The sequence below is a fragment of the Colobus angolensis genome, unplaced genomic scaffold, assembly GCF_000951035.1.
Source record: "Colobus angolensis palliatus isolate OR3802 unplaced genomic scaffold, Cang.pa_1.0 Scaffold262, whole genome shotgun sequence".
In the NCBI taxonomy this organism is placed as follows: Eukaryota; Metazoa; Chordata; class Mammalia; order Primates; family Cercopithecidae; genus Colobus; species Colobus angolensis.
The window spans coordinates 1,263,530-1,275,450 of record NW_012115844.1 but is presented as its reverse complement, the minus strand read 5'-3'; the positions used below and the strand labels follow the sequence as shown (position 1 = coordinate 1,275,450).

The window sequence follows — 11,921 nt, the reverse complement described above, 5'->3', positions numbered from 1 at the left end:
TTTCAAAGTTGGGTGACATGGATCATTGATTAGTACAAGCAGTAATCAAGAAATTAAGAATTATTACCTATAATGCATTTTGTGATTAAAAAAAAACTATTTCAAAATATAAAGATTACTTCAAGGGTTCATTTTTTAAAGTACTTTGAAAGGAATAGCATTGAATCTGTAAATTAGTTGGGGTTGTATAAACATTTTAAGAATACTAGGTCTTCCAATCATTGAACACAAGATGTCTTTCCATTTGCTTGTGTCTTCTTTAATTTCTTCACCAGTGTTTTGTAGTTTTTAGTGTACAAGTCTTTTATCTTCTTAAGTTTATTCCTGAGTATTTTATGCTTTTTGAAGCTTTTATAAATGAGATTTACTTAAAAATTCATTTTTAGGTGTTCATTCTTAATGTATAGAAATACCACTGATTTCTACATATTGATTTTGTGTCCTGGAATTTACTGAATTGATTTGTTAGTTCTAATTGTTCTTTTATGACGTCTTTAGAAATTTTTTATATGTAAGATCATGTTATCTGCAAACAGAAAATTTTACTACTTCCTTTCCAATTCTGGTGATGTTTATTTCTTTTTCTTGCCCTACTGCTCTGGTTAGGATTTCCAGCACATGTTGAACAGAACAGATGAAAGTGGGTATCTTCAACTTGTTCCTGTTCTTGGAGGAAAAGCTTTCATATTTTCACCATTGAGTATTATATTAGCTGTAAGATTTTTATTCACATATATCAATGATATCTCAACAAGTTGTTAAGACATAAAATGGACTCTGATAGGAGAATATTTGGAAATATTAATAAAAGTTTCAGGCCCAGGCTGCTAATGGTGATGGCAATGGTGTGTGTTTTAAGTTAAGCACATTTGAAATGCAATGCTATATTTTTGTGGGAGAAGGGGATGAGACAGTTTTTCTTGCTCTGGATCCTTGAGATTAGGTGGTAAGAACAAGATGAAAAGTGCCTTATGGGAGGATCCTTAGGTTATGTGGTAAAATGTGCACAAGGACTAAATTCCTCTTCCCAGTGAAAATCCTGGGAAACAGCAAGAGCAGGGCATGAATAAACTAGCTCTGTTTATTCTGAAGGGTCGAAGAGACTCACCTCGAATACATCATGGGTGAAGCTTCAGAAATTCATTACATCCAACCCACTCATTTTTCAGAGAAGAAATCTATGGCTTGGTGTAGAGGGGTTTGTCAGACAAAATAACCTACCTATGATCAAGTATTCATAGCACAGGCAAGAAGCAAACTAAGAATGAACTTGTGTCTGGGTGACACCTTCACCATCTCCACCATCATACTCTTGGGAAAGTATATGTTTTTTCTGAAGTACTTTAAAGGCTCATGTTAATTTTTTTCTGTTTGACTTCAAATGACAAAAAAGATAAGTGGTTTGAAATTATAAAAAATACTCAACCGAATACATAGAACATTTTCTAGGAGTTAGAGCTACACAAAAATGGAACGATTCAGCACATCGTAGATCAAACTTTAGTGAGCATGGTTTTGGGGTGGTGATAAGCCCTCCATAAGTACAAGGATTCAAGAACAGCATGACCACTGTAGTAAGCTCAGAGACGTTTCCCCAGCATTGTCTTGGTAGGTGGCTGGGAGAAACTTGAAAATCACAAGATCTTAGTGAGTCTGAGGAAGGCTTGGAAGAGTAGTCAGCTCATGATAGGGGCACTAGACCTTCCTCTACCTTTCTATTCCTTCAGAAAGCCTTCCATGTTAAGCTTTGCCATCCACAGGATTCATACAGCCTTGTGACATTTCTCAATTATGACACCTGCCCCATTAAGTTAGTACAGAATACTTGACAGGGAGGTGTTCCTGAAGACCTCAAATAGTTCAGGACTATTCTCAACCAAGGATGGTAGACGTAAAGAACTCAAAAAATATTCACTATTCCTAATGTTTTTATCAGCTGGCCTTTCTTTGAGAATATTAGGGGATGAAATGAAACTACTTCATGAATACACTGTAACATAATGAAAATACATGGACTTTTAGGATCAGTCAAAATTCATTTCAAGTTTTGGCTTAATCATGTAACAGCTCAACAGCTCAAGGAGAAGGGCTTAACTCCCTCGAGACTCTGCCTTTTCATCTGTGTGATGGAAATTAAAATTTGTCTCAGATGGGTGCTGCAAAGATTTACCAAGGTGGCATGTAATGCAACTCGTCTAGAGCCTCATCTCTGGGATTAACATCTTTTGCCAGCCTCCACTGTTGGGCAGCTCACATTGCTTAAAATATCCTTTTTTTTGGTCCTTATTTTCAAATACTATCTGCTTACTTAATTTCTGCTTCCACCAATGGATTCCAGACACACTACTTTTATTGTTCTCACTATGCAAAAGAGCTGACATTTCTGCCTCAAGTTCCCATGTAGATTCTTCATGTCAGTGGGGACATAACAAATAATATTTGACCATGCCTGAAAATTAACAGTGAATGCCTTTTACTTTGTATTTCTAGTGGTGGCAGGTACTTAATGAATGCAAAGGAGTATTACATTCTGTTACAGAGATGAATACTGATTGGTGGTATAAATGAATATTGTCTATATTGCATTTCTCCAATCTTAGAATAGCATTATGAAAGGATCAATCATTTTGTCATTATGGTCTTCTTTGGCTCCAATCCAGCTTATTGGATTCCTTTAGTTTCAAGTAACAGTAAAATGAATTGCCTCTTGTATTGAAAAGGAAAATACCATGTTTGGGACAGAATTGAGATTTTATGACTTAGATAAAAATGAACCCACTGAAAATATAGGCTTCTTATCCATGAGCCAGTGAATTATATGTGAATAAAGTCTATTCCTTTTCCTTGTTGAGGACTGATGCTATGTCATTGGAATTTGGTTTTTGAAGATGAAGATTAGCATTTTGATTCAGATATTTCTTGTGTTTTCGAAGGAGGCAATAAAAAAGATAATCTATTCTAATATCTTTGATTTATAATAGAGAAACCAAGGTCCAAATTCAGCCCTTAAAATGGCTTTTGTGTATGCGTTATCAAGCCCTACAGTTTCTCCTTTAACTTCATCTAACAGCCACAATTATAGGCTCCTGAAGTTTAAAAACTAGTTTGGAACTTGCTGATTATCTGGTCATACTTATTTTACAGTTGAAAAAACTAAGAGGTAAGTGGTTGTTCAAGGTCACATGGAGAATTACTGGAAGATTTGAGAGTAATAGTCAACTGCTCTAGGACTTTTCCAGAGTATCTCTTTTCCTCTCTCTTTTTGTTTTTTCAATCAATCAAACAAGCAAGCAGGCAAGCAACCACCTGTGTTTGAAGCTTCTCCACTGTGCCAGCACTATAAAGTAATATGGATAAATGAGGCAGAGAAATAAAATACTGTCCTTTTCATGGAAGAACTTAATAATCTTAGGAGACAAGGTGTCTTAGGGAATAACCCAAGAAGAGACTGAGAGACAATAACATCCTATGTTCTTGCCTCCCTCCATCCCCCAGTTAGTCACCTGCCTCTGTGCCGTCAGAAGTCTCTGCTCTCATCTCAGCTTTAGCCTTTATCTCACAGAATTGCAGTTGTTCACTTAACTTTTCTGGTTTTCATTTTTGTTTTTATTTCTTTGTCACTTGGCAAGTCAGTGCCTCACAATTTTCCACTCACAAACTTCAGGATTTGAAGCTACTAAAAATATCAAAATGTCAGAAATTCAGAACACTTTAGCGTAAAGAAGTAAAGAAACAGCTTACACAACTCAATACATTCTAAAACACTTCTCCCATCCTGGCCTCTCTCCTACCCTTTCCTTCTGTCTTAAATTTGTAATGACATTTTAATTTAAAAGTTGATAAAAATTATCCAGGAACATTCAACATTTGTAGATGGGGGCTGCATTTTTACTCAGATGGAACCTCCCAGCTTGAATGATTCATTTGTGGGAGTTGTACACAAGAGTTGCTTGCAAAAAGAATCTTATGAGTAAATGATAAGTGAAGTCATCCTTTTCAGAAAATAAGAAGAATTGTAACTGGGGTGGAGACGCACCTGCCCTCATCTCAAGAAGGGCCCTTATGCATGGCCACAGAAGAGTGAGGCCATACCCCATGATTTTGGCAGTGATCATGCTCTCCCTGGGCATAGCAGGGGCCGTTAGGTCAATCCCAGCATTAACTTGACTGTATTTGGATAAAACATGAGAATCGATCTTAAGTATTATTAGTGAGACCTGCCTATATTGCCAGTAGCCAACGCAGCAGAAGCAGAAACAGCTGGAAAAAGCTACAAATCGGGGCCATCAGGGCAGATGTAACTTGGCACTCAGGGCTACAGAACATGTGGGGAGGGACAGCAACAGCACCTCCTGTGATTTTTCTGCAAAGATTGAGGAGGAACTCTGAGCTAGTATGTAAGTTTGTTACCCTTGTGATTTTCATCCGTGCTCTTGATTATTTTTTTTTTTGAGGTTATATGTCCAGGACACTCAAGAATTATGAAAGAAAAGAATGGAGCAAGAAAAGATGGGGCAGAAAGAAGGGAGAATGACCCGTTATTGGGAACGTTCTCTCTAAAGAAAGAACACCGTGATTGGTTAAAACAAAAGCAGCAACAATAAAATTACCAAACACCTCTGTCTTCTGGACAGTGTGCTGGACAGAAGGGACACAGAGACAGTGGGACGAAGTCATATAACTCTATTCATATATTTATCTTAGCTCTTATATTATAATTATCTACTTGCCTGTCTTTCTAAAAAGACTGAGCTTCTCTAAGGCAAGGATACTGTCTTTTCTATCTTTGTGTCTCCAATGTATACTGTATCCTTGCTGGCTATGGAACTTGCTGTGCAAACTGAGACACTTGTGAGAATGAAATGGGTGCTATAAATGATTACTCCTGGGTGATAGACACAAACCAGGACTTTCCCAGGCGAAAGGAAAAAGCACTGTACAGAACATGTATTTTCAAAGATAAATGCACCTTGGGCCAATTCTTTGAACTCAAGGCAAATCTTGAAACAGCCTCTGAGCTAGGCAGCGATTGACAACGGAGGGTATTTTGACTCTTTAGTTTTGTGTCAGTTGGGATATCTTACCATTGTGCATTATTGGGTTGTGACTGTGCAGAAACCCAATAAAAAAAAATAGGCACGTATGAGACTAGATGTTCCACAGTCATCCAAAGAATGACAAAACCATTTCAAGAGGAACATGATAAGGTCCGTTGGCAAGGATCTTTCTTGGCATCCTGGGAACTTCTGGAGTGAATGTATGCACTGAGCTCAAATCAGAATATCTGCAGGAAAAAAAAAAGAAGCCAGACCAGGAAAGTAACAGGAAATGGATATCGCTGCTGGAGACAATGACTAATTTAAGCAGAGTAGGAGAAAAAATTTTCTTTTCCTTTGTGCCAGTTCCTTTTACACAACTTCAGAACATTCTATGACAACCCAGTGTGCAACTTGGCACTGTCAGAAGAGACCTGGGAAAGAAAGAAAATGCGGTAAAAAATGAAAACAGAATATTGTTGAGAGCCTGGAGACCATTTCCAGAGTTTTTTACTCAGGGGGGAATAAGAAAATAGGAAAAACCTTTCAAAAAAAAAAAAGAGTAAATGGTAACTTTCTCCCTCATCCCCATCTCTTTTCACTGGAGGCAACAAGGAAGAGAATGAATTTTCACGTTTGTCTGGGATTCTTCCTATGTAGAAAACAAAAAAGAACTCAGTCAGATAAAACACTTTCCAAGACTCATCATGGAGGGGTGGCCTTAGTATGAAATGATGATGCCCATCAATGGCAGAAAACGTCTTTTCTTTCTACCTCAGGTTTGGCCCAGTGCCCTTTGTTTAAGTCTCTTTTTTCTATCAACAGGAATTGAGTCTGTAGAGACTATATGTAATGGTCTCCCGATGACTTCAGCATTTGTTTTTTCTTTTCTTTTTTTTAACTTGAAGTTCCAGGTTACACGTGCAGAACGTGGAGCTTTGTTACATACATGTGCCATGGTGGTTTGCTGCACCTATTGATTCGTCCTCTAGGTTCCCTCCCCTCACCCCTCACTCCCAATGGGCCCCAGTGTGTGTTGTTCCCCTCCCTGTGTCCATGTATTTTCATTGTTCAGCTCCCATTTAAGAGTGAGATCATGTGGTGTTTGGTTTTCTGTTCCTGTGTTAGTTTGCTGAGGCTGATGGCTTCCAGCTTCATCCATGTTCCCACAAAGGACATGATCTCATTCCTTTTTATGGCTGCATAGTATTCTATGGTGTATATGTACCACAATTTCCTTATCCAGTCTATCGTTAATGGGCATTTGTGCTGGTTCCCTGTCTTTGCTATTGTAAATACCACTGCGATAAACATATATGTGTATGTGTCTTTATAGTACAATGATTTATATTCAGCATTTCAAACAGCACATTTGAAGTAGACATGTGAGAGTTTCCAAGAGACCACTCATTTATTGCAGATAAAAAGAAAGGGGGGGACAGTCTGAGTGTCTTTTCTTTTTTGTAAAGGAATAGTAGTTCACTCCAGTTCGGTGCTGGACACCCAAGGGTATGCTCAGAGCGTTACAGTTTCTGCTCCCACAATGGTACTGTGGCTTACACTGGCAAAGACTGAAGGTGAGCACATCTTGTTCTCATGCTTTTTTTCTTGGTTGCCTTCTCTTCTCTCTGCTTGATTAAACACGTGAGCTTGTAGCCCTTCAAAGACTAGTACACATCAATCTCTTCCCTTCCTCCCATGCTTCTTGCTGGGACTATGGTATGTACATCCTTGGCTTGCTAGGCAATTCTACTGTGTGTGTGTGTGTGTGCGTTTACGTGTGTGTGTATGTGTTATGTGGATGTTTTGTGCATACAAGCACGTGGTGCATATATGCACATGTGTGTCCCATATATGCTATGTGTGTTGTCTAGTGGGTGGATGTATATTGTACATGTGTGTTACCTGTACTGGATGTGCTGTGTATGTAATGTATGTCTGGTGTGCATATGATGCATTGTATACATGGTTTATGCATGTTGTGTGTATGTGTGTAACATGCATGTGTTGTATATGTGTTTGCATGTTGTGTTGTGTGTGCTGTGTGCTCAATGTGTGTGTGATGCATATGTTGTATATGTGTTTTGTGTATATTGTGTGTATGTGCATCATCGGAAATGTTGAACTACTTTCTTATGTTCATCACTTTTGTTGGACGTGCTGTAGCTTGCCAATGTCTCTTTTCAGCTTTGGGCTGCTACCACATTTCTTCAGCTGTCTCTGAGTAGTGCACAAGATGTCAGGACTCCAGATTCACCATTCCTCTGCAAACAACTGCTGGCTTTCTATAAGTTTATCAGCCATTTTGCATGCACAACCCTCTCCCTGGAGGCTTCATCCTCTCCCGGTTATCACTCACCAGTCTGTACTTTCTCATGGGGTTGTCAACTAATTCTCTCTGCATGCTCCTCCCTTCTCACTCATTCCTTAAACCGCAGTGGTGCAGCCTTCCTCTGCCATAACTCCACTGAAGATGGCCTCCCTGTGGTTAATGAAGAAGTTACTGCCAAATTCACTGGACATTTTTTAATCCTTATATTATAAAATTCAAACAATTGTAAGCATCGTCAAACTCTTCCTCCTATTTGAAATTCCTCTTGCTGAATTTGGCAGTGGCATGTAGCAATTTCTCAAATAATGTTGTTTAATTCAACAATGTTTCATTATAACGTTTATGAAAAAAATTTGATGCCCAGCTGGGGCCACTGTCTGTATGGAGTTTGCAAGTTCTCTCCACGTCTGTGTCTGCATGTGTTTTCTCTGAGTACTCCAGTTTCCTCTCACACGTCAAAACTGCACATTAGGTTTGTTGGTGTGTCTCAGTGGTCCCAGTCCGAAGGAGTGTGGATGTGGGCGTGAGTGTGTGCTGTGATGGGACGGCATCCTGGCCAGGGTTGGGTCTCACTTGGCTCCTGAGTTGCTGGGACAGGCTCCAGCCACCCAAAACCCTGTACTAGAATAAATGAGTAAATGATTATCTAACTTGTTTTTATTAAGCTTTCTTCAATACATGCTTATCTCATATTTATGTCAACGTTTAATATTAGAATGTTTGGAGTTTCCATTTAGAAGTATAATGATGTTTTTCTGACCAGAATATGGCGTACAAACTTAAGTCTTGTTAATATCAATTAGTCTCTGGTAAAATTGGTTTTGTCACACATCATTTTGTTTGGAGTTGCCATTTCCAAAAGCCTAACATTAAGTGAGATCTTTCTTCACTGTCACACTCCCCTTGCTTCTCTAGCAGTTCCTGAATCTTCTCCATCTCATTCTCTTCTTCAGTCCATTTTTTAAATATTAGTCCCAAGTATTCCATTGTAGTCTCCATATTTCAGTCTATACATTTTCCCTGACTGACCACATTCACACACTCAGTCTCATTTTCCTCATCATGTATGACCCACAAGTGTCCAGGCTCAGCCAAGACCCCTTCCAGGTGCAGACTTGAGTTCTGCCTGCCTGCAGGACAGCTCCCTCTGGGTATATCAGCAAGTAACCCCCCAGGATCTGCTCAGAGCCCATGAATCCTCCTTTATCTGTCATTAGCATCACTAAGCCTGTGGTCACTCAGGCCAGAAACCCAAGAGAGTCGCTTACCTTCTGGGAAGAGAGAATCCTATTTTCCTCAGAGGGTTGTTGGGGGACTAAAATGAGATAAGCAATACAAGTAAATTTAATATATTACTTAGCTTTTAGTAGGTATCCAGAATATGATTTTTCTTTCTTTTTCTCTCTTAAAACATTATCATGGGAAGTTCATTGAGTCAGAGATTAGTTACAGATGGGAGTTTTCAGACATGACTTCAGTAAACAATCAAACAAAATTACAATATTTAAATAACAAATCATGAACAAGGACTGTCTCTGCAGCACATGAATTCACAAAGCGATTCTACAACACCTCCATTATTGATGCTCAGAAATCTGTGGGACTGGAGGACAAGAATTGTATTGTCTACTTTGTAGGAAAGGAAACTGTGCTTCTGATGGATTCAGTGACTTCACCAAAGTCGCCCAGCAGGCCAGTGGCAGAGCTGGGAGAGAAATAATCAGAAAGATCAGAATCCAGTTTAAAGAGGGTAGTCACACAAAAAGCTGGGAACGGCCACCTGGGAAACACAGACATCAGAGAAGTGAGGTCAGTTCTTTGAAGTTAAAAGTTAAGATTTTGCCTATGAAGGAAGAAAACAAACACAAAAATTTAACAGGATTACAGCATTTTCTATACAAAGCTGGTTTATGAGTTACAACAATTTAATTGGTTACAGATTTTCTTTTCTGCACAACCTGTTTTCGTTTCCTTTCCAATTTAAAAGAGTATATTTAACCTTCCAGTAGACCAGAGGTCCCCAAGACCTGGGCTACAGACCAGTGGTCCTGGGCCACTCAGCAGAAGGTGAGAGTGGTTGGGCAAGCATTACCCCCTGAGCTCTGCCTCCTGTCAGATCAGCGTTGGCATTAGATTCTCATAGGAGTACGAGCCCTGCTGTGAACTGTGCATGTGAGGGACCTATGTTGCATACTTCTTGTGGAACAGTTTCATCTGGAAACCATCCCTCCCACTCTACCCCCGCCCATGAAAATATTATCGTTTGTGAAACTCGTCCCTAGTGTCAAAAAGTTTGGGACTGCTAGATTAGATAATTTGACAGCCGTGGTCTTCGTGTGAGAGAGGTAAGAGGGAAGTAACTCTGTAACAAAAATCAACAATAAGAGGGTAGGGGGTCTTCCCTTCCCTGGTCATTTACATTTTACAAAACACTATAGGTGAGGGAGGAGGCTAATCCATAGTAAGAAAAACAAAGTTTACAGCTGCCTATGTTGCAGTTGCCTATCACCTGACTCAGACCCTATGATCTTATTCCTTTAAGGCTCAAAATAATTTAAAGTTCCAACAGCTTAGAGTTGGAGTTACTTATTTTTACTCCTCTTTAACGTGTGTGTTCCTTCTGTTTCTTGTGGCCTGCTAATAATCAGGTAGGTAGTGTCTCTCTACCAAGGTAGATATTACCCAATTGGACAGATTGACAGGCCACCATCCATCTCTGAGTTCAGTGCAGGGGGCAGTGGCTGAATTAAGAGGGTCTAATCACCATACAAGTCATTGGTGAGGTTGAAGCTTGTGATAGTTTTTAAGATAGGGATATAGATTTGGCGAGAGAAGTGTAAGGGGTTTGCTAAGCCTGTGACGTGACACACAGAATGAGATAGATGAAGGAGTAGCTTCAGGAATATAAATCTGCCAGACACATGATGTAGATTATTTTGCCTGTCTATGGGTGATCATTTCTGGAAGAGTGAGTACAATGCAGTGCCAGGTGCCACGGCAATTCAAAAAAACTAACTAAGCTCACCATTTTATAGTCAGTGTAGTGGAATCATATACATGATCTGATGCAGACCTTGCCATCACTCTTTGATATTTTAGTTATTATTATTATTATTCCTCCTCTATAGGCCAGGAAAGTGCAAATCTCAGAGTAGAGAATTTGTAAAAGGTCTTGTTCCAAGGTCAACTAGCAGAGAGACAACAGACAAAAATCTAAGGCTATAGACCTAAAATCTCGTTAACTTGTTTACCATGCCACATCTGGGTCTTAACCTTTGCTCTCATCTTGGGCAGAGGCCTCAACGTAGGTCTCTCACAAATGGAGATACGAATAACCACTCTACCTACCCCATGCCATTGTTTGTGAAATCTAGATTGATGGTGTACCTGGAAGGGCTCTGTAGAATCCAATGTAATATTATAGACCTGGAGAGTATTGGTATCAATGAGTTTCCATTTCTGCTGCCTTTCTGCTCCATGACTTTCAGCTTTATCTCATGGAGGGAGGTACCATTTTCTTTGCTGGCAATACAAGGCTGGCCAAATCCATGAGCCGAACCTTCCTCAGCCATCAGGACAATGTGTGTTCCATTCCTACACAGGAGGCTCTGGGCTGTTTGCAGTGCTGCCCTCGTATCACGGATGTCAGAATGTCAGTATGAGATGCCAGATCTCACAGGGTAAGCTCCTCTTTCTGCAAAGGAGTGGACACAGGACTGCAGTGGTGAAGTACAACATGCCCAAGGTCACACAGATGGTTAATGGAAAAGCCATTTCTAATAAACCATCTGTGATTGTCTTTTTGAGACCTTTAGCCTCTCTTTAGGCCCTTTCTGTCCACATCACTGTATTCAAACAAAGAAAATAGAAGGCCTTCTCAGCCCCCATGTTCTACTTTCTGCCTTGTGGTCTAGTTCCAGGAAGTGGGTGGTAGGGAGGGAGCACAAATTAATCCTACTCCTTTTTGGGAGAGTGAGCTGGCTAAGAGGTGATTTTGTTTTGCTGGTATCAGCACTTTAGCAAATGTAATAGGCTTCTGATTGTTTCTGTGAAAGAAGAAGACTAACGGGAGGGAAAAGAAAAGAGGTGAGCAACAAGGTGCTGATGCTTTAAAGGAATAGGTGAAAGTGACAACAGCAGTAATAACAATGGTAACTAATATTTGTTCAGCACTCAGCGTGTGCCTAGATGAGTGCTTACAACATTTTAATTAATCTTTGTGAAAACACTATGAGGCAGTTATTATTGTTATATTTACAAAAAAAAAAAAAAAGGCTAAGTCTACGTGAGGTTCGGTGACTTTGGATAGCATGACAAAATAGTAAAAGGATAGGTGGAATGTGAACTCTGACCATCCAGTGGCAGAGGTTTTATGCCAGGGCATTATGCCACATTGAGGGTAAGACAGTGAGAAGCATTCCTGTTGGGGTGCCAGGATTTTCAGATGACCAAGATATCCATGATGTCTGGGTAGTCTACCCCTAACAGGTAGTACACTCCCCCAGGGTACTACTAACAAGTACTACAGGTACTACCTGTTAGGGATAAAGGTA

The 11,921-nt window shown here is 39.8% G+C and overlaps 1 long non-coding RNA gene across 1 annotated transcript in view; it reads left to right on the top strand.

Moving 5' to 3' along the window:
* Positions 1-5,307: 5,307 nt before the first annotated feature.
* The window catches only part of LOC105515521, a 29,007-nt gene continuing 22,393 nt past the window's right edge, over positions 5,308-11,921 (top strand). Inside the window, exon 1 of the long non-coding RNA XR_001002338.1 lies at positions 5,308-5,491. This is a non-coding gene — a long non-coding RNA (uncharacterized LOC105515521). The remainder of the gene's footprint in view (positions 5,492-11,921) is intronic.